A 22,637-nucleotide genomic window follows, 5' to 3' on the forward strand; every position below is an offset into this window, starting at 1 on the left:
CAGATTCTCTTTTTAGGTTTTTGTGTGGTTTTTCTCTAAACCAAAAGTTTTCTCATTCACATGTTTATGAATGATATGTTATTACATGTTTATGAATGATATGTTATTTTTTCTTAAGATAGCATATAAAATACATAGGATGTTTCATACAAACAGATTTATAATGGATACACTAATGCTGCCTGAACTGTAACAGGGCATAGCTATATAGAGGAAAAAACCCAACTCACAGAGGAACAGAGTCCTTCACCTTTGCCTTATTTTGAAAGGCAGCAAGAGAAACTCCTTTCCCCCTTCTCATAAGCAGCCTCGCCTGAGGCCATGCTTCTAGTTACACAGCAGGGAAAGGGCCTGGAGGAGCCATCACATGTCCCAGCCTGCCCTTTCTAACATGTATCTTTTTTTGTTAAGGAGGCAGCTTTAATTGAAATTATGTCTGCTTGAGAAAGAACAAGGGTCATGAACTTGCTCCACGATGGGACCCTGCAGGAAAGAAATGGCCTAGCTTTGTTAAAATGCCTTTCTCCACAAGCCAGATACCTTCTATGCAGAATTCGTCCTATTCATATGCACAACACTCCTCCATCTCCTGCTCCCAGCAGCTCAAGTGTTTTGTGGCTGGTCCTGCAGAAAGAAGTCCAGACAGGATATCTCTTAAAGACAGCTTTCTGAATGTAAGACAAGGCATGAGGCAGGGCACAGACCCTGCACACAGAGATGCCCATCATCCTTGATACACAACCAGATCAGTTCACCCTGACCACTCTGAACAGCAAGGGATCTTGCAGATGCCCATGGTACAATTACTATTTGTAAAACTGTCCTAACTTATGCTGTGCTACTAATTTTCAGTTGCATCTTGGTATTTTGACCAAAAAACAACAACAACAAAAAATAATCCAACACACAAGGCTGCAAATCGTAAGATAAAGATTATATCTTCCTTAGACTGTGAAATTTACAAAAGCAGTGGAAGAAAAGAGCAATAAAATTCATGTTCCCAATACCAAATCTAGTGCTAATTGTACTGGTTACAGCAAAGCTGAAACTTGAAGCAAATGCACTCTCAGAAAAAGCATTTAGTACTCCTCTGGATTGGTCTCCTTGTTTTTATTGCTTAAGTAAGCTGACCTGTCCCATTTAAAATAATTTAAGCCCTAACCCTATTAAACAAGGCTTTTAGAGACTTTTATCCTGAAACTGAAAAGATGCTTTCTTTCCAAAACGTAACCTTTTCCAGACCCTGAAGTGGACAACTCTGCCTCATTATGTAGGTACCATTGCAGAGTCCCACCATCACTGCAGACGGACTCACCTGCAACAGACCTGTCCGCAGGAGGCCTTTAAAAAGAGATCTATGCTCCTCAAATGGCCAGCGAAAGCAGCAAGAGGATTAGTGACACCTCATTTCTCCTGTCTGCTACAATCAGCTAGGGACTTGGAAAAGACAGCTTTATTCTTTTGAAGGCTAAGTTGTGTGGGATAAATTGATTCTTTTACCCTAAATCTTTCTCCAGTGGTAAGAGCTGAACTGATTTCCTCCAGGTCCCTGGGAGTGTCATAACAGGTTGTCCATCGTTCCATTATGCTGCGCCTGACACTTCTCACTGATGGCAGAGGCAGCCCCATTTACTGACAGAGAAACCACAACAAATATAAGTAAATCACTCTCCTTTGGAGGGTAGAAGCAGGAAGATAGGAACATTGTTGCTGAATTACAGCTATTCTAAAGAAAATTTTTGTCCCCGTGGGCTAATACTGGAGGTCCAGCTTGTTAAATGGTGTAAATCAGCACAGTCATAATTTCACCTAAGCCTCTAAAGAAAGGGTTTCACTGCCACTCTGAAGAGATGCTTGACCTCTATCATGTGAGTATTTTCACGTGTCACTCTTGTAAACCATTGCCAATTGAGAGCACAGTATAAATTTTGATGATGAAAATCTTTGTGTAAACAGAATGACTGGCAACATGGCATCCACTTTGCTCAATCAAAAGTGAACGTGATGTATCCAGCATAACCCAAAGTTACTGTGAAAAGCAAACACATTTGTAATTCATTTGTTAGAACAGCAACAGAAGCAAATTAACTGACTGCTACAAATAGGATTTCTCATTCTCAGTAAGAAGCAAAGTTCGTAAGAGATTCACCTCATATTCTGCTTATTCAGTTTTATTGTCTGAATCTCAGAGGTCCTGGTTCAACAATGAATTCAAGTGCATTTTTAGACTTTTCTTAAGCAAACAGAACTCTTTAAAGCCTTTGGACTGCCGATCCATAACCCAGTAAGGCAGCCTTTCCATTAAAATTCAGTGGTTATGTCTACCCTGGCCTCTGAGGGCCCCCTCCTCTTGCCTCTCAAGATGAAGTGCAGTCTGTCTTGACTCTGAATTTGCCCCCTTTGAAGCATCTGATACCCCAGTTGCCTAAGAGTATCTTGGGCTTAGGTGGCTTAGGATTCCCTGAGCTGACTTCTGATGTTGCTAGAGACTCCCAGAGAGCCTGTGCAGAGATAACTGTGCTCACTGAGAGCTGGGTGGGCAGAGAGGGTAGGCAAAGCTGCCCTTAGTGGTACCTGTGGAACATTGTGCAGGCAAAACCAGCCTCAGAACAGGTCCCTCTTGAAAAGGGTTGGACTGTAATATTTTAAGACTAAATTAGGAAAGTAGCTATCAAATTAAATAAAGACATGATTCTAGTTAACCAGATCTGTGGTTGGTTAAAAATTCAAGGCAGCATTTCCCCCTGTAGTTTTGCAATCTAATTTGAAAGACATTTATTCCCTGCCTGCTCCACTTCACCCAACCGTGACGATCATCAAACAGAAGTTGTTCAGCCTCATTGCATGAGATGAGCTGTCTGTCTCACAAACAGGCAAACCCTCTCCTCCAACACTTTTGTAACTCAGATATTGATCACCCTTTTTATTGCAATAGTTCAAAGGTGTAGCACAGTAAAATGTAAAACAGTAGCATGGAGCTATAGCAACCTCCTGGTGACTTTGTCATGGGGTGGAGAAATGACAGGGGGATGGGGGGACACAAATTTTGAAATGTGGATTAATCACAATTGTTATTCTAACAGAAAATTTCAATCCATGCCTGTACTTAGTTCTCATTTTATGTCATTGTTTTTATCAGTCACTTCAGCTAGGAAAGGAGGAGTCCTGGGTTTTGATTCAGGCTTCTAATGAGAGAAGAACAGAAACCTGCTGAAAAGAGCAGAAGGTACCCATATGGGTGAGAGCAGTAGCCAGATAGACGGTAGTGTAAATTAAACTGCTACATCTAATCCTTCAAGGAAACTGGATCTGGGAGGGCTCCTAGTACTCTACTGTAAGGAGCAACTCTAACCACTGATTTAGAATATAAAAATTGATGTTGCACAGATAAATAAAACCTGGTGGAAGAGAAAGAGGTTTGCCAAAGGAAACACTCACTTTAAGAAATAAAGAAATCGAGGTGAAGGTGTTCGTATAACGTGCATTAATGATTTAATGAGACATGGAAGTAAAAGAAGGATTAACACAGATAAAGCAGATTTTTGTCTGAGTCACCACCATTTCAGTAAGTAACTTCTTTTGATGCAGGCTTTTTTTTCCTAGAAGAAACTATTATAGACTCCTAGAGGGAGATCTGGAGGGCATGGAAGTGAAATCATCAGAACTGAGGTAGAAGGAAGGTATTTGAATTAATCATTTTGTGATGATGAGTTGCAAACAAGGTAAAAAAAGACAAACATGACACAAGATCACACATCAGCAAGATGGTGTGCTGGTCCTCAAGACGTGCTCCAGTGTCTCTAGAACTAAGGAGATGTAAGAAAATTAAAACCTATAATTTACACAGACAAGACCCAAGAAGATATCCTGGTAAAAACCAACAGGACAGAAATATGTTATACATTTTAATTTTTCTGTATGCTTCACATACATTTTCCTACCAGGACCTCATCTGCAAGACAGACGTTTATATTTCCATATGTTCAAGATACCTGACTCACAATGGAAATGCTACAGATGGAGCAGATGCAGCATACTTTTCCTAGACTGCCAGAGGCAATGAAAATCTTGAGCTATTGGAAGAGACTAGTAGAACTTGACTTGTTAAGCTAAACTGTATGAAGGATGAGGGTGGATAAGACTCCTATCTATTAATACATAAGGTGGGGGAAGAAAGGATAAATGCAGAGACACAGGAACTTTTTAAACTCAAAGGCAGTACTGGCACAAGAATAAATGAGTATATAGCAGGCATGAATATATTTAGGCTGGAAATGAGAAAAGATTTCTAACCATCACAGGAGTGAATCAGCTTTATAATAAAAAAAGAGGTCAGAAATTTATCTATTGTTTAAGACAGAGCTTAAGAGCTATTGTTTAATGAATGGGATTGAACATGGCAGTGATGAGAGGAGAATAAGCTCAATATGAAAGATTCCTTCTAGTTCACTTTTGCTATAAAAATCCCTTTGATTTTTTCTAGAGTCCTAGATAAAAATTTAATAAACACATTTTCTTTAATTATCACCTGCAAGTTATTTTCTAAATTACAATAATAGGAACACTAAAGGATACTAATTAAAATGCAAATGTCATGCTAATAGTCACCTTTCTCTCTTATCTTTTAATTTGTCATAGCTCACGATTGTTATATGTGACACTAAAGACAGAGATCTAATGAGCATCTATGAAAGATCCAACAGTTTCATTTGCTTAGTATTTGCTGGATAGTAACACAGTGTTTCAGGGGGAGATAAATTACATCCTTTGATGAAGAAGGGATAGAACTTACTTTCAAGATGTGTGGGATCTTTGTCTTGTTGTAGGGATCATTGTCCCTGGATAAGTGATAAATAAGAATAAAGGTGCTCTTTTCTTTTTTCTTCTTCCCCACCTTTTTCCTTTATGAATCATAGCATGGGATACCACAGGGAACCTTATGGTAACAAAAAATACCTTACTTGTTCTTACTGCTCTGATGGACTGATGTCCCATATTGCTAGGACAAAACCAGGCAGGGGTTTGACTTAAGTACTTTATACTTAACTCCACTGACACAGCTATCTATTAGCTTATGCACGCACACACACACACACACACACAAGGACATTAACCCATTTCTAGATGTCATTCCTCATCCCTTGCCTCGTCACTGGATTTCAAGTATGAAACATCTGTTGTAGAAAAGCACTCGTAGGAAGAATCTCCTCTTGATATGTCCAGGCTGTTTCATGCAAACTTCTCCAACTAACAGAGGTCCTAGGGCAATACAGACACTTTCCTTAGAGAGTCAGCATAGTCATTTGTGCATAACATGCAAACCTCTGAGAACCACTGCAAATTGATACATTCTCTGTCCTCTAAAATAAATGTGGTTTTTAGCTCTTCTATAAGTGTAGAGTCCACTAAGAACTAATGGAGAACTGTTGATTTCAAACAGAAATTATATGCTTAAGTATGACTGAAATAGAGTCGATGACTCTAATTGTCTTTAGAAAGCCAATTGTCTTATCTTGTTCTGCACATTCAAGTAATTGTTTGTGTTATATAGCACATTACACAATTATACGGGTATAACTGCAATACTTTCTTAAATTGTTTTAAACTATATTGAGAATCCATTTATGGTGCTTGATGTAAAAAGCTAGTAACTATGTAAGATGAGGTTTTGAACAATCTCCATCAAATCCTATGAGGCATATTAGAGCCTAACAAAAAATCATAACAAGAAAAACAATCACTTTATCCATAATGTCTATATTACTTTCATAGCGCTTAGTTTAAGTGCTTCGACAACTTTTGTTATTACCTTCTCAATGTATTGTAATCTCAATGTTCACCAGACCATTTTTGCCAATATATCACTGGAACCACTGATGTAACATTTGTATCTACTGTTAATAAATAAATCCGTGAGTCTAAAGTAAATGGAAAATCCTGGAATTAAGAAAATCAGGAAATATTAATGGAAACTTCCACCCTCTCTTGAAAGAAGCATGACATAGTCATCATGATCTTCAGGGAACTACAGGACTCCTACACAACACTATTTAAGAACAGGGAAATTCAAAACCTGGTGTTACTTACCAAGTGTGAAAGGTATGCAGAAAAGAGAAAGACTTTAAAAGAGAAGCATTGTAAGACCCAGAGCGGAATGGCAAATGAGATGGCTAGGTTTTAAACAAAACACCAGCTATCTTTCTCTTCTCAGCCCTTCCTTTATGCCGCAGAAAGTGGCTGGAAGAAAGCCTGAAAGCCAGGAAAGAATTCCTGAAATACTGACAAGCAGACCATAGAGAAAAAATGTCAGTGGACCTAGAGTAGTAGACAGTATTATATATTCATTGGATGAAGAAGGGGTTTAAGAAACTGTTTACTCCAGTGGGAGCTGGAGGAGTCCCTCAGACTCCAAGTCACTGGTAAATTTGCCCTTGAGGCTAGTGGTGGGGAGGGAAGTGAGGGGACCACTTCAAGGGAATTGTTAGAACAAAGAGTGGGCACTGCTACAGCCACCCTGAGCAGTGATTTGGGCCATAGGTACTGTGAAGATGATCGCTGTAGCTGAGACAAAGGCCTAGGATAAGTTATACTGGGGCTCAGATGTTAGCAAGATTGCATCGGGACACATTAAACCCCCTCTTCTGGGGAAGAGGAAGTTTAGTACTGTACCTTTATGGAAATGTTAACCTTCATTCTCATTGCCAGGGCCTTCACTACTACTACTACATAAAATAGGGCTAAAGGGATAAACTTGGCTTATCTGATCCGTGGGAAGCACTTAACTGATTTTGTCTGTATGTTAAAGCTTTGCAGCCTGTTTCCTCCTCTGGTTAATGGCTTCTCAAATACTACCATTGACTGTCTCTCATAGGACAGTGCTGAAGTGCTCATACCTCTTCACTCAAGATTGGTTGGGTTTTACCTTCCTGTGCTGCCCTAAATTCTTGAAAATTAAGCCAACGTTTTTAGCTTAATTTTAAATTTGTCTCTTGCACACACTCTGCAAGAGAAGTGTTTTGAATAAGCTGCCCATTAGCTGTCTGATTCCCTTACCATAGGGCCATGCATTCCTCCACTTTAATTTGCATACAACAGATTTGCAGATTTAGTGATGTATTTCTCTGCTAGAGTGGACAAAAATCAAGCAACTGCTTTGAAGTAGATGCTACTGTGAATGGTACAGTTTACTGGAGTACAGAAGTCAGAATAGTTGTTCAGATGACTAATGATTTGGTATACAGCCAAAACAGTTTTCCAGGACATCCACGACAGCACTTTTGTATGATGATCATAGAAATTGCTTTCTTTCTCTTGCCAAACTCCTTTTATACTGTTACAAAATCATTTAGAGAGGTCCCTTCAGTACTGAAGAGGCAACATGATTCAAGTTAAACCTGAACCACAACCATGACAGAAATCTATTGCTATCCTGAAGTAACACTTTCCAGAAATATAACTGAAAACTCCATACTGCGAAGGGATAAAGAAACAAAATTAGATAGCAATTCATTGGTTTTTGCAAAGCCATTTTACTGAAGAAAAAAACCGAAGAATTCACCCAAATGAAACCTTGGCAGTTCTCCTTTGGCCAATAAATTTCCTGATATAAATTAAGAGATGCATCAGAATTTCCTGAAAGAAATAGACATGATGTTTGCATTTGGCCTTCCTTCTAAATGAAATCTATTTATAATACTGCATAGATGGTTTAAACATAAGCCTTGCCTTGAGGAAAGAACCACAACCTACAAATTGCTTCACAACAGTTCAAGCGTTAAAAACACACAGGCTTCCTGATGAGAGGCTTCCAACATCCTTTCTGTGCTAACTGCAAAGGTTTCTTCTGTCTGCCACAGCATTCTTCTATACAGCATTCCGTTTCTGTACTCCAATTCTCTAAAGTATTGCCCTCAAAGTCCCAGGCCTGACAATACAGTTGTCATCGTACAAGGGTACTAGCTTGAGAACCAGAAAATGTTTTACAAGGCAAGAACTGTTTCTTAAGATGTAGAACCAGTAGACAACAGATTAAACAAAAAATAACACTAATAACCCCAAATCAGACACAAAGTAAATAAACCTTCCTGAAAGATGAATAAATAGTGTATCAAATATATTTTGTAATAAGACAATGTTTATTTAGATGTCTTTTTGTTTCATCTATGCACTGTTATGGAGGTATTTCTTCTACAATCCCTCCTGCATCTGCAGGAAGGGATCATCTACAATCTCTTCCCATCTGTAAGGAACATATCCACATTACACATAGGAAAACAGATTTTCAATCTCAATAATAATACAAATGAACCTGAATAAGAATAGAGCCACATTCGATGCAATGACCCTTTCAGCAAAATATCAGCTTCTTGAAATTCCATCTCTCACACTGATGTGTAGCTAACTTTATGTAAAATTATGAGCATATCACTATCAGTCTACTTTGGTTTGTTCAGTTACAGAAAACTCAGCCATAAGTGCTACCTCTTCTCAAATGACACAGACTGTGAATTAGTCACGGCTTCTGTCTTCTATCTAACAAACATATCCATTTAATATTAAAAAAAGGCCAGAGATGAAGGAGCAGCATCCAAGCCTTTTCCCAATATAAATATCCTCATTGTTAAACTGCAGATTAGACTGGCTTTTAATTACTTGTATCTTGATTCTTAAAATTTCCGAGCTTGGTAGAAGAGTAACACAATCCCAATATGGGTTTCAACATGGCAGGAAGAGAATTCCTCCACCCCAGTACCCTGTAGCCTCTGTCCATAGAAGAATGTACACAACAATAAGAGAAGATTCCCTATGTCTGTGCTGCTTGTTACTTTGGTCAAGCAGCTGGGAATGATCAGGATATGGGCAGGGTACAGGTGTTTCAGATTCATAGGAAAAAGGGATCTCTCCTAGATCCATGCAGTATAATAGTATTTACTAGTTGTGTACCTTCAGCTGTGACGTTTCAGGAATTATTCCAATGTAGCTGAAATATCAGCTTAGAAAAAAAGCAGGTATTCCTTCTTTATTTGGTGTGGTACCTGAATGTTCCTAGAGAAACAGTGTGGACATATGGGGGGGGCAGATCCCATACAGTTCTCTCTCAAAGTCTAGGCATGATGTGTGAAAGATAGAGAAATAAACAAATGGGCAGGGGAGGGAAGAAAGTGGAAAGTGAACAGGAGACAATTAGAAAGGCCATCTTGAAGGATATTAAAAAAAGATCCCTCCCACACAGGGAACAGTGTCATTTTACTCTAGTGGAAACCATCACAGAGCAAAGAGGATCATCTCCACAGACCATCACTGCTCAGATGAGAAATCAGATCAGCAGAAAGCCTTGTTAATAAAAGCAAGCAGGATGGAACTCTCCAGAAAAATGTTCACCCTCTCCTCCCAGGTCCCAGCACTGCTTACTAATATTTCCAATGCAGAACACTGCTCTCAAACAACAAAATATTGTAGACAGAGCTTTAGATAGCTGACAATAATTGCGATGTTACCAACAAGATCTTTATGGGGAAGCCAGGGCACAGCACTAGTATTTAAAGTGCTCTCCCACCTTGACGCAGTGACAGTATGTCCTTGTGCATGTGGGTTGTTTTTTCACAGCTGATATCTTAGAGTTATAGATCTGCAGGAAGGCAGTGACTTTTGTCATCCAGCAAGGGCTTCATATTGAGCTTCCCACTAAAAATAATGCAATGAAATGGTGACAAGTGAGAGGATTCAAAGTCAGCACCTCCTCACAGTAATTTCAGTTTAATCTTTTTTGTCACAGCAGTGTCATTTCTGTCTTTCAGTTTCCCATCTTTACCTTCCTTTCACTTGAACCTGTATCTTGCTTTTTATTATATGATTATATGTACCTTGGAAGATGAAATGGTAGAAAACAGTACAGTGGCTGTATTCTTCCTCTCACCCTGTTTCTTTGTTTGTTTGCAGATGCCTGGAGCTTTGTCTTTCAAAAGTGTTACACAACACAGAGCTCTGTAAGCATTTCCTGATTTATGTTATAAATAAGATGTTAATTATAATATTTACTTAAGTTAAACCATTTGTATGCACATAGGGTACTTTTGAAGCCATTTTGTTCACAAAATTGCTGCTACCATTTATTACTACATGAATATTAATTGTTTTAATTAAATTGCAGTAATATGAACGTTACAAACCGTAAGCAATAATACACAATGCATTCATCAGTAAATTGGGGGGGAACAGAGGGGGCATCAAGACTGTGCTATAGCCAGTGGGAAGACAATTATTCAATGAGTTAAGGTCTATGTGTACCCATCAAATATGTAAACACCTCATGCCTCCAATAGACCGTATAAGTTTAGGTTCAACTTGACAAATATTCACTCAGAAGTGTATACTATTGTATTAATGTTTTCATTATTTAAAAGAAATAAATCAGAATTTCCAAACAAGCAGTGTTAAAGAGCATACAAATCTAGAATGAGAGGAAAAAATGTCCTTATTCTAAGCAGGCCATAGCTCTCAGAAGACAAAATGCCTGAAGTGGGACAAGCAGGCAGCTCCTAGCTGGGCTCAAAACTCCCTGAAATTCCTGGGGACCAGTATTTTGAGCCTTGATATTTTAAACAGATGAGCATTTCCCTCAGCCCATCCTCCCTTCCTTTTCCCCAGTGCTCAGATATCTTCTTTTTAAATACTCATTACTTGGATGCTGTGGTCACACAACATCGATTTCAAAGCTTTTCTTCCATACACACAATGGAGCAGCAACAGGAGCACGGCTTTGAAGAAGCAGAAGATACAAGCAGCTGAGTTCACAGCCTTGAAATACTGAGCAGCAAGAAAGGACAAGTGAAGGGGAAACTCGAGTCTGACATCAGAACCAGTGTTACCATCACCCATTATAAAGTCCCCTGCTTTTCTTTGGGGAGTGAGGTACAGGGCTGGGATCTTGGTCCGGTCCTGGGATCCTTTGTCCAGCTGCACTTAGAGCTTGCACCAGGCTTCTCTTCAGAGAGGGGGGAATGACCAGGCATCCCCTATGACAGGTAGGATGCTTAGCCAGAGACAAGCATCTTAAGCTTTGCTGCGATGCATCTGTGGGGTTTTTTTCCTAAACAGGATTCAGAAGTGAGTTACCAATAGACCACTCTTTTTCTTAACTAATGCACCAGCATTGTTCAGTCCACTGAAATCATTATGGGCTTCAAAGTGAAATCATCCCAGTCCCCTTCATCTCAGTAACGATTTGGCATTCAGGATATATCAGTATTTTTAAATACTAGTCAATATCAAGTTCCTCAGCAATCAATCACACAGGCACTCTATAGTTCTTATAATAACCTCTTGTTCAGAAGTAAAGCGATTTTTAACTAGTCTTTTCATCTGATCATCAGGGCTACCAAGATGGTTGGCCCTGTGAGGGCCAACTGAAGGAAGAGGACTTGTTCAGCCTGGAGAAAAGATGGCTTCAGGGGGGCCTGATAACACCCTCCTGGTACCTAAGAGGTGGTTACCAGGAAGATGGAACCAAACCCTTTATGGAGGTGCATGATGACAGAATGACAACAATGGTCATAAATGAAATGGGAGTTTCTGACTTGAACTATAGGAAAATAAAAATCTCAACAATGAAAAATAAACATCAGAACAAGTTGCCCAGGGGGTTGTGGAAAAAGCCCTGGGCAACCTGCTCTGAATTCAGTGCTGACTCTGCTTCACTCAGGAAGTTTGTTTAGGAGACCTCTAGAGTTCTTTTCAGTCCAAATTAGGCTGTGATTCTGTGTAGATCTTATGACTAGAGCTACACCAAGGGAGAAAAGCCTCAGGATGTATGCCTTAATGCAAATCTCAGTCTTGCTCTGGAAAATCCCTGAAGTCTCAAGAGCTAATTTATCACTTTTCACAGCACTGTGAAATAATATGTGTAAGATAAACTCAGGCTGTGTCTATTCTGTATTCTGTATGTGGTATTCCAGATAAGAACTTAAAAAGATAAAGCCCTATCTATCCTCTAGTCAGCAACAATCTCATGGCAATATTTGTTACTTCAGAGTTTTGCTGTGAGTCCTTCCTAAGACTTCTAGTTTTGTGAACCTAGCTATATCCTTCTAACTCAGCCTTACCTTTTAGAAATACAAAAATCATTATTTCATAATGTATACAGTTCTTTTAGATGCCATGATTCTGTGGAGATATGAACTCTTCAGATCCAGTTTGAACAAAGATGCAAATTAATTTTATTCATATTTTGAATGACCTATAATCCAGAAATATTTAGAGGTTTATTTTCAGCCAACCATGTCAGAATAGTCATCCAACAAACCTAACTTTCAGCTTCAGGTCCATACCATGCCATACTGGGATTTCAAGAGAACTGAAGATTGTATATTATTGACACCTCATATGACACACTGCACAGACTGTATAAGGATTTGCTCATTAGTATCTATTGACATGTATCAGGAGTTTTGTTCTTTGTAATATTGATTTGCTTTTATTTCTACACATAGTAACACTGTAAGAGACAAAATCCTAAGAGGCAATGAAGATGTAACCATATAAGAAGTTAATTCCACTTTGTGATGTATATAATAAAAGCATCATTGGGAACAGAGTAGATCTGGATCTGTGGATCTTACGCAACTTCTGCCATGTGGACCCAGTGTGGCACTGATTATCCTGTGGAATGCATTGTTCTGCTTTCCCACCTGTTTAGGACAGCTGAATTCAAATGGAAAGAAATGCAGAAAAGAGCTACTAGATCAATCAAGAAAAGGTAGGCTCTAGAGACTAGGAGCTCAGCTCTCAACATGGAGGTTGAGAGAAGATATAATTTTTCTCACTAAATATGTTAGAGGGTGACAGCAGGAAGCGAGAAGACCTATTAAAGCTGAAGAACAACACTAACACAAAAACAAATGAGTATATGTATGACTCAGTTTAGGCTGGAAGTTAGAGGAATATTTATGGGAATGGCCTTTCAGTATGAGTAATGAAGAGGCAAACAACTTGCGTAGCTTTAAGATAAAGCCTTATTAACTTTATGACACAATTTCTGGTGATGGCATGTATCCAGGAGTTCCCTTCAGTCTTATGAAATGTGTTAACAAGACACATCTACTTAGACAATGTTCCTCCTCCATGATTGCTATCTAAGGATAAATTTAGGATGGGGAGACATTCTCTTCCATGTGACTAGCAGAGCAATCTTGTATCTTAGATCAAGAGAGAATATTACATAATTTGCTCATGCCTCCTCTGCTCAGAACAGAACATCCTTTTACTTTAAAATCTTGGCTCCCCAGAAGGTTATAGGAATTTTTGTCACTGAACACAGTAAAAGGCAACCTTATTTTTATATATTGCAATCCACGTATTGTATGGCTATTCAACATTAAATAAAGGCAAAAACTGGAAATGTCAGCTTTCTGAAATCACAGGGGCAACTGTTAGAGAAAAAACATGAAAACCTCTCTACTGCTTGTTACTTCTTGTTATTCCTTGCTTACTTCTTACCAAGCTTTGGGGGATTAAAAAACCAGAAAACTACCCATAGCAATATAGCAATCAGCAGTGATTGGGGTAAAGGATATTTCACTCAAGGGAACAGTGCCTAGATACCCATAATTCTAAGATAATGTGCAGTGATAACATTAAATCCAAAAAACTGTCCTGACACAAAACAACATACTTAAAAGAAGAGCTCAATTTGCAATTACAAAATAAATAGCCGGCCAAACCCCCAGACATCTCATAAAAGCATATTATAAACTAGCATGAAATCAGTTTAATAAAAAATTCACGGTGAAATGAAAGATGAACAAATCCTTAAAGAAAAGAACATCACACACATGAATGAGGCTTAAAAAACCATGAAAAGCAGAACAAACTAAAAAAGATATATATATATATATACAGGTTGTGAAGTAACCAGCAACTGTATACTGTGTATACTATGGATGCAGCTGCAGTATAAAAACCCTTTGCACTCTCAAAACAATCTTTTTAAAATATGGATTTGCAACCCTAAGATTTCCTGTTGCCATGGCAGCATGAAACAGGTGTTGCCCATCATTATGGATTATGTGTTTTAAAGATTTGATTATATTGCTGGAGTATTTAAGTTACTTGGAATACACCCTGCTGCTTTTCAATGACTTTCATTTTTAGGGAAATGGGGCTTATTAATTCTTTCAAAAGGCACTCTTATGAAGGGTAAAATATCAGAAATATAGTAGGTTCTACCCTCAACAAAATTAATCATTCTATGAATACAAATACTATACTTGATATTTATTTAATGTACCATGGTGCTATAGAATTCTGTAAATCTAAACCAGAGATCAGGATCTGTTAAAGTAGAATGATGGTTCTGTGATCAATGGAAATATGATACATTTTCAACACATATAACCCTTTCTAGTCCTGAATACTATAGTACTAATTACTAAATGTACCATGTTTGGTACACAACATTTATTTAAGGTAACAATTATGCTTGGAAAGAGATGGACTTACAGTTGTATCAGGATATCCCCATGCTGTGAAAGTTCTTGGTTTTGTTTATTTTGGTGGGGATTTTTTTTCTTCCTAACTTTCATGGTACAGCAGAGGGGACGGAGATGTGAGTCTTACTGAATTCCTTGCTGGTTGCAAAAATTCAGTTCTCTAAGCCCCAGGTACAGTAAATCAGAGGTGACAACACCACTGGCAAGCAGATGGACAAACAGAATTTCATCTATTCACAATTTTGAAGCAACTTCACACTTCTGATTGAGCTCTTAAAATATATTTATATATAATAAAAGGATAGGTGCTTTATTCTTGAACTATACAAGAAAATACATCCTCAGTTTTGCAGAGGATTACCATCAGCAGTGCTCACACCCAGGCTAAAGCACAACAAAGATCCCTGCAAGGTCTCCAAGGACAGGTGGCCTCTGGAGCACTGCTGGAAGCAAAGAAGCCAGCTATCTCTGACACAAGCAGGGCTGCTCTCCTGTTGTCTCTTTTAATAAAGTAATAATTATTCTTTGCTTTCCCTCCACCCCATGTAACATGTAAAATCATATCATCATTCTGAGAGGCATCATAACAATGTAGTCTGTATCTCATTGAAAAAATTTGTGATTAACCATTTGCCAAGCAGGAAAATGAATATGAGATTCTCTGTTAGGGTACCATCAGTGGGATAATGAACTTGGGCAAATACATCATGATCTGGTGTCACAGCATCAACTAACAGGATTAAGTGGCTGGTTTTATCCCCTTTGGTCTTACTTAAAAATCCTACATGTGATTGTAGTAAATAACTCAGTGTTTTTTTAAGCAGAGTGAAACAGGTATGTTTGTGTACACATAAGACTTAATCTATCAGATAAGGAACGGACAAGATCTTTTTCAGGCGACACAGATTTTTCTGTATTGAAGAGGATAGTAGAGAAGAAAACATAAGCAACATTTGGTTCTCTATTTTTTCTATCATTAAACATGGCATATAACTGAAAAGGTAATAAACATGATAATGAGTTTGGCATATTCAAGAAATTATCTCTAAATTTGAGGTGAATTGCTGAATTAATGTGAAGAAGTGAGCAGTGTGTATTCATATACTATATGGCATCCAAATGCCTCTGCTAAAAATTATCAAATATATTTATGATGTGTGAAAAGCAAAGTTAAGTCTCACAGTAAAACGCAGCTGAAGGTATACTAGTAAATCAAATATTCAGGAATATGCAGAAATTTGGTTGGTTACATTAATGAACTTTTATAATGCTTCCTTGCACTATTTTGACCTGTAACAATAAACACTATCCCCATCAAGCCTGCTGTGCCCTCCAGGGAACACTCCCGCAGGCAGCAGGCTCACAGAGATTTCATTTCCCAGGTCTGGGCACAGGGCATGCTGTGCCAGTGCCTCTGGGCCCACGAATGTTCCTGGGCACGTTTAATTGACCTATATATGGAATCTACAGCATCTGAAATACACAGGGTAAGACAGGGATGATAAATAATGATGTCTTGAGATCAGACTAGAAGCTTGCCTCAAGAGCATTTTCTGGCTTATGTCAAGTGCTAAGCTCTAGTATTATTTGATAGAATTTGGATGATTTAAATATGACTATATTTCTAAAAATCTCTGCGTATGGTTTTACAGTTTATTATACGTACATATTTTACAGTTTATTATATCTGATCCATGTAAAAGGTCCTTTATTTTACCACCATCTGTTGTATGATCGCATCCTACATTCTTGAGAGCACACCCAGTAACACAATCACAATCCAATGGTATAAAAGAAACCAGACAGTAGTAAAAGCCAATTCTTTCAATGGTTTTAAGTCATATTAACAACATTAAACTGTTCCACTGCCTCAGTTTCACCTTACAACAGTTGTCAGGATCTGTATCCACATTGGTGTGTAGGCAAAACACCTCTTTGCAGGCCTGCTTTCTTCAGCCATCACAATTCAAATGTCAGTAATTGCCCTGTCAATCAGTAGAAGCCATATCTTGAAGCCAGATGCAATGCTAACCCCACCTCTGCGGGTATTCTGACTTTCCTACTCCACTTTCTTGTGAATTGGTATGTATCTGCAAGTTTACAAGCACACAAATATGCTTATAAGTGGGGAGGAGGTTTTTTTTGAGGGGGAGGAGGATTGGTAAGGGATTTTTATGCCTTCCTAAACCAGACTCTACTTTATTTCAGCATATTCCTTCCCTTCTCTTAACACAGAGCTGCTTTGTAAATAATCCTATGAAACTTGTATGAAGCAGAGTTGCAAGAAGTTGTGGAAGGAGGTAGGGAGCCTCTGCAGCTATGTGAAGAGCACACAACTTGGTCACAAATAATTAAGACAAACTATAAAAGCTGCTGAACACAGAATTGGTCATCATGGTTGTCTAGATTGGGGGAAACTGAGTCAAGGCTACTGATGATCACAGAATCACAGAATTGTCTAGGTTGGAAAAGACCTTGAAGATCATCCAGTCCAACCATTAACCTATCACTGGCAGTCCCAACTACACCATATCCCTAAGCGCTATGTCAACCCGACTCTTAAACACCTCCAGGGATGGGGACTCCACCACTGCCCTGGGCAGCCCATTTCAACACCTAACAACCCATTCTGTAAAGAAATGCTTCCTAATATCTAGTCTAAACCTTCCCTGGCACAACTTGAGGCCATGGTATTGCTTGTTACTTGGTTAAAGAGACTCATCCCCAGCTCTCTGCAACCTCCTTTCAGGGAGTTGTAGAGGGCGATGAGGTCTCCCCTCAGCCTCCTCTTCTCCAGACTAAACAACCCCAGTTCCCTCAGCCGCTCCTCGTACGACATGTGCTCCAGACCCTTCACCAGCTTCGTTGCCCTTCTCTGGACACGCTCGAGTAATTCAATGTCCTTTTTGTAGTGAGGGGCCCAAAACTGAACACAGTCATCGAGGTGCGGCCTCACCAGTGCCGAGTACAGGGGTAAGATCACTTCCCTGTCCCTGCTGGCCACACTATTTCTGATACAAGCCAGGATACCATTGGCCTTCTTGGCCACCTGGGCACACTGCTGGCTCATGTTCAGCCGGTTGTCAGTCAACACCCCCAGGTCCCTCTCTGACTGGCAGCTCTCCAGCCACTCCTCCCCAAGCCTGTAGCGCTGCTGGGGGTTGTTGTGGCCCAAGTGCAGCACCCGGCATTTGGCCTTATTGAAACTCCTACAGTTGGCCTGAGCCCATCGCTCCAGCCTGTCCAGATCTCTCTGCAGAGCCTCCCTACCCTTGAGCAGATCAACACTCCCACCCAACTTGGTGTCATCTGCAAACTTACTGAGGTTGCACTCGATCCCCTTGTCTAGATCATCAATAAAGATGTTAAACAAGAGTGGCCCCAAAACCGAGCCCTGGGGGACACCACTCGTGACTGGCTGCCAACCAGATTTAACTCCATTCACCACAACTCTTTGGGCCCAACCATCCAGCCAGTTTTTCACCCAGCAAAGCGTGTGCCCATCCAAGCCTCGAGCAGCCAGTTTTGCCAGGAGAATGCTGTGGGAAATGGTGTTAAAGGCCTTACCGAAGTCAAGGTAAACAACATCCACAGCCTTTCCCTCATCCAATAAGCGGGTCACCCTGTTGTAGAAGGAGATCAGGTTTGTCAAGCAGGACCTGCCTTTCATAAACCCATGCTGACTGGGCCTGATCCCCTGGTTGTCCATTATATGACTTTTAATGGCACTCGAGATGACCTGCTCCATGACCTTCCCTGGCACCGAGGTCAGACTGACAGGTCTATAGTTTCCTGGATCCTCCTTTCTGCCTTTCTTGTAGATGGGTGTCACATTTGCCACCCTCCAGTCCAATGGGACCTCCTCAGTTAGCCATGATTTCAGGTAGATCATGGAAAGCGGCTTAGCGAGCACATCTGCCAACTCTTTGGGATGCTTTACCAGCCTTCCCTGTGGACTGGCAACAGCAGCCTATCTTCTCAAGAAACCTCATTTAGCTGCTGGTGGTCATCTGGAAAGCATCCCAGAAAATTCCTTGTCATATAGTGCTTAATATCTGTCAAATCACTATTTCACGCGATCTGAACCTGAACTGATCATCTAGGGCTAGATAGCAAGTCACTGACATAGATGAGTACATAACTGCCTGAGAAAAGTACCCCCCCTTCCTAACAAGCTGACTCTGAATGTTACTTGCTCCTCCTATCTTTCATTAAACTTGTTAATTTACTAATGTCCAAAAAAGTGCATTTTCTCTTCCTCAGTCAACTATTTCAATTCAGGATGCTAACCCAACTATAATCCTGTGGTCCAGTTTTGCATACTGTAGTAGCATGGGGATTACTTTGCTTTAACAAGTCCCACTGCGTTATGCTTGAAGCAAATATGTTTCTTAGCTTTCCCAGAACCATGAATAGAGCTTCCTATAAACATGATGGCACTTGCTGACAGAAAAAGCTATTCAGCGGGCACGCTCAGAGCAAATGCATGCAGCAAAACTTCTAACACATCCAAAAGGAATTATATCACAGAAGGCACCTCAGCATGTTTATCCTTTCATGGGGTACTAATAATCTGTTTTTTCTTACTTCAGTAGTTTAACAGTTCTTTGCAAGTGTGCAAGGACAAGCCAGATTTCTATTATGTGGCATATATAATTCACATTAAATGTAAAAAAGTATTAGACATAGCCTTTCCTAAAATCCTTCATTTCAATGATTGTCAAAGCCTATGTATGGGTCCACCAGATAAAGGGATTCAACTTACAGACATACAAGGTGGTACTTATACTTTACTTATGCTGTTATGATGCCAGTCACGCTTATTCTACCACAAATGTATTTTGCTTTCATGACTGGAACAACTTAATCAAGGAAGTTTTACATTCTTTATTAGCAATTACCCTGGGCATATGGTGTTAGTATGCATCAGAACAGGACATCTCCAAGAATGCAGTGGAATTCAGCCACACCTGAAATGAAGTGTGACAGCACAAGCCTGGCTCTCCCAAGTGATGGAGCTGGCAGGAAAAGATGTCTATAAGCCACTTCGGGGTTATGAAGACTGAGAAGGTCTATGAACAGGAATGCTTCACCACCACTCCCACAAAGAACCAAGCCTTAGGTACCATCCCAAATTCTGTACATTTTCCAGGGAGATTCACACTACTGAAGTTTTGTCTCTTCAAATTCTGCAGTCTCTGTATAAAATGTAGGAATTAAGTTTTCCAGCCTTGCAATGTAGTCATGTGATTCTGCTTTTTTTCCTAACTAGAGTCTTATAAATTCACTCATGTAATGAGCTCCCAAAGCTCATCCTTTATTACAATACTTAACAAATCAGAAAAGTACCTTTACAATGCTTTCTTTTGGTAGGTACCAACCATGTGAGTAGTACCTGTCTGTTAGCAAAGAAGGATGCAAAACATGCAGTCTGTGGTTGAGCCTGGCTGTTTTCAGAAGAATTTTAAAGGAATATTTTCCCATCCCATCCCAGAATTGATGCCAGTCCTACACTTAAAGAGCAAGAGCTGCATTGCCTGGGGTTCTTATTATCCTTCCACTGCAGTGAAAGAGGAGCTATCTTCAAAAGATGGAAAGGAAGACAGAAAATTCCATTCAAACAGATCTATATTTAAAAGCTAACATTACAGATCTTGGTACACCACAGACAAGAAGCTGACTCACAGCTGACCTCTCTCAGTCCCAGCCTCACCCTTACTCCGGGGCTTTTGGTATTGGTGTTAGTACAGACCATGACAGATAAACACAGGCATAGGCAGAGAAATCTGAAGAAGTTGTCAAGAAGTTCAAACAACTGGCTTGTTTCCTAGGGAATAACAGCAGTTCGGTGCATACAGATACTATTTTGCAATACTGTGCTCTGGGCTTTTCCATCCATCTGTAAGTTTTGACTCCTGATGGGATTTTTTTATTACTTTTTTTTTTTTTGGCATAAATAACACTTGTGTAAATTCAGGGGCAAAGAGTTGAATTGCCAAGTAGAGAGGATGATGGTTTCACAAATAAATTACACTAATACATGAGGTAAAGCCTTCTTAGAAAGAGAGAGGTGGGTAAAAGGTAATTCTGCTGGGGCAGTGTCCTGAGTACAAGAAGTTGGAGGAAGAGCTGTTACCACTAGTGGGAGCAGAGAGAGGCAGCCAACAGCAGCCAGTTTGCTACCTCCTGAACAGTTTAGTGGTACACAGCAACATGCATGTAGGGTGTTAATCAAAGTACATGGTTCTGATGTTGACAGGAGCTCACTCCAAGGGCTCACGAAGCTGATAAAGCTTCTGGAGCACAAACCTAGACATGCACTTCCCATTCAAATTCCACACTACTGCATAAATTGCAGAGGTATAAAGTTGAAGTTAAGAAAGTAAATGCAAACCCAAAGTTTCCTGAGTCTCAAGGTCCAGAATAAATGTAATAAGTTTTAGTTTATACTTTAGCATACTTTTGCCTGCTTTGGGAATTAAGGTAATGAATTCTTGTCACTGGATATTGTGTTGAACAAGGTGACAGGCCACTTCTCTCACTTACTTCACTGGCAGGGTCACTGCTGGACTGAGTTTATGAAGTCAGACATCTGTATGGTTGGCTATGAAATTTACAGGCTCTTACTCCTAACTATACCCCAGAAAAGAATGACAGAATGACCTATAAAACAAACAAGTTATAGCCGTTCTTGTAAAGGCTAGGGAGAAAACAAAAGAAAGAAAACCTGACAAGGCAAAGACTGTCCCTTAATCTTCAGCTGCCTATACAGGAAAACCCTGTACTATGGTTCTGCAGTTTCAGATTTCACCTAAATGTGGGAAAGGAGTGAGCTTATTTCTCAGCTGTTATGTGAGCTAAACTCTTAGCTGGACCGCAAAACTCACAGTACAGAGCTACAAACAAAAAGAGCTGTATGTTTGCTGGAGTGGTTCAGGTAGTTCTCCACTCAGATTCAGTCTCTGGTGTACTGCATATGTTTTCCTACGTTTCTCTCGGCCGTTGCAGAGTCCATCTGAGAGCAGAGTGCTGAGGTTCTAAGCAATACTCCCCAGTACCCATTTCTAAATGGGGTATGGAAGTAGTGATTTCTTGGAAAGACAGCATTTCTGTCATTCATGTGTCACATCTAGTAGAACAATGCTTCCATTGATTTATAGCAACAAAGCCACTGTGTTTTCAGAGCATGACATTTACTATTATCTCTTTGCAAAGCACTACAATCTCAGGGCAATGGAAAGAAGACTTGGATATTGATTAAAACAAACTTGATTCATTAAAAATACTGCTGACATTTCCACTGATCTGTGGTATTCTTTTCCTTCACATTAAACAATATAGTCATTTAAAGCTCTTAAGGTCACTGTTCTATAAATGCACTGTGTTTAAGGTACATGCCATTTACCCATTCCTTGGCCTAAAGAAAAAAAAAAAAGAAAAAAAGAGAAAAAAAATAAAAAAGAAGAAAAAAAAAAAAGAAAAAAGGGAAGAAGAAGCAAATAGGAGTTGGGTGCCACAACTTCCATTGATTCCCCTGGTCCAGAGCTGAGCTCACCTCTGAGGAGGAGAAAAAGGTTTACTGGTTAGACACATGTTGGTATTTCACACACAGACTCCCTCATTAGGTAAAGTAATGGCAAGACTTCACACTTTTAGGTTGCTTTGTTTATTCATCCCTGATGTCACTTTAAAATTGCTGTTACAGAAGAAGGTCCAGCAAAGAGGAGCCAGTGCCCACACGCTTTGGAATTAAACCTTAAGGCAGACCTCTTGTGAGTCCAGCTCCTGGCACCTGTCAGCAGCCCCATCTGCCAGCAGTTCAGCTCTCCAGCAGCATACAACTGCACCCTGTTTCCTGCTGAAAGTAAGATTTAAGATTTTTATGATTTAACAGTAGTGTTCCCACAATTTTGGTACACAGCATGGAACTGTTTAATTCACCATTTGTTTTACAATTAAAAGGGGAGAGCGTTCTTCTAGACAATTTCCCATATCCAGTAGGGTTACTGCCTCAGGAAATGTTAGTAACAGTCCAAATGTGGCAACCTTTGCCATAAGCATTACTCACGCTCTAAAATGTCAAGGCTGTATCAATTGTTTGACTTCACTTCTAAGGGAGTGATGGTATTCTCTCCTCAGAGGAAGACAAAT

The sequence above is a fragment of the Strix aluco genome, chromosome 5 (assembly GCF_031877795.1).
Source record: "Strix aluco isolate bStrAlu1 chromosome 5, bStrAlu1.hap1, whole genome shotgun sequence".
NCBI classification, from domain to species: Eukaryota; Metazoa; Chordata; class Aves; order Strigiformes; family Strigidae; genus Strix; species Strix aluco.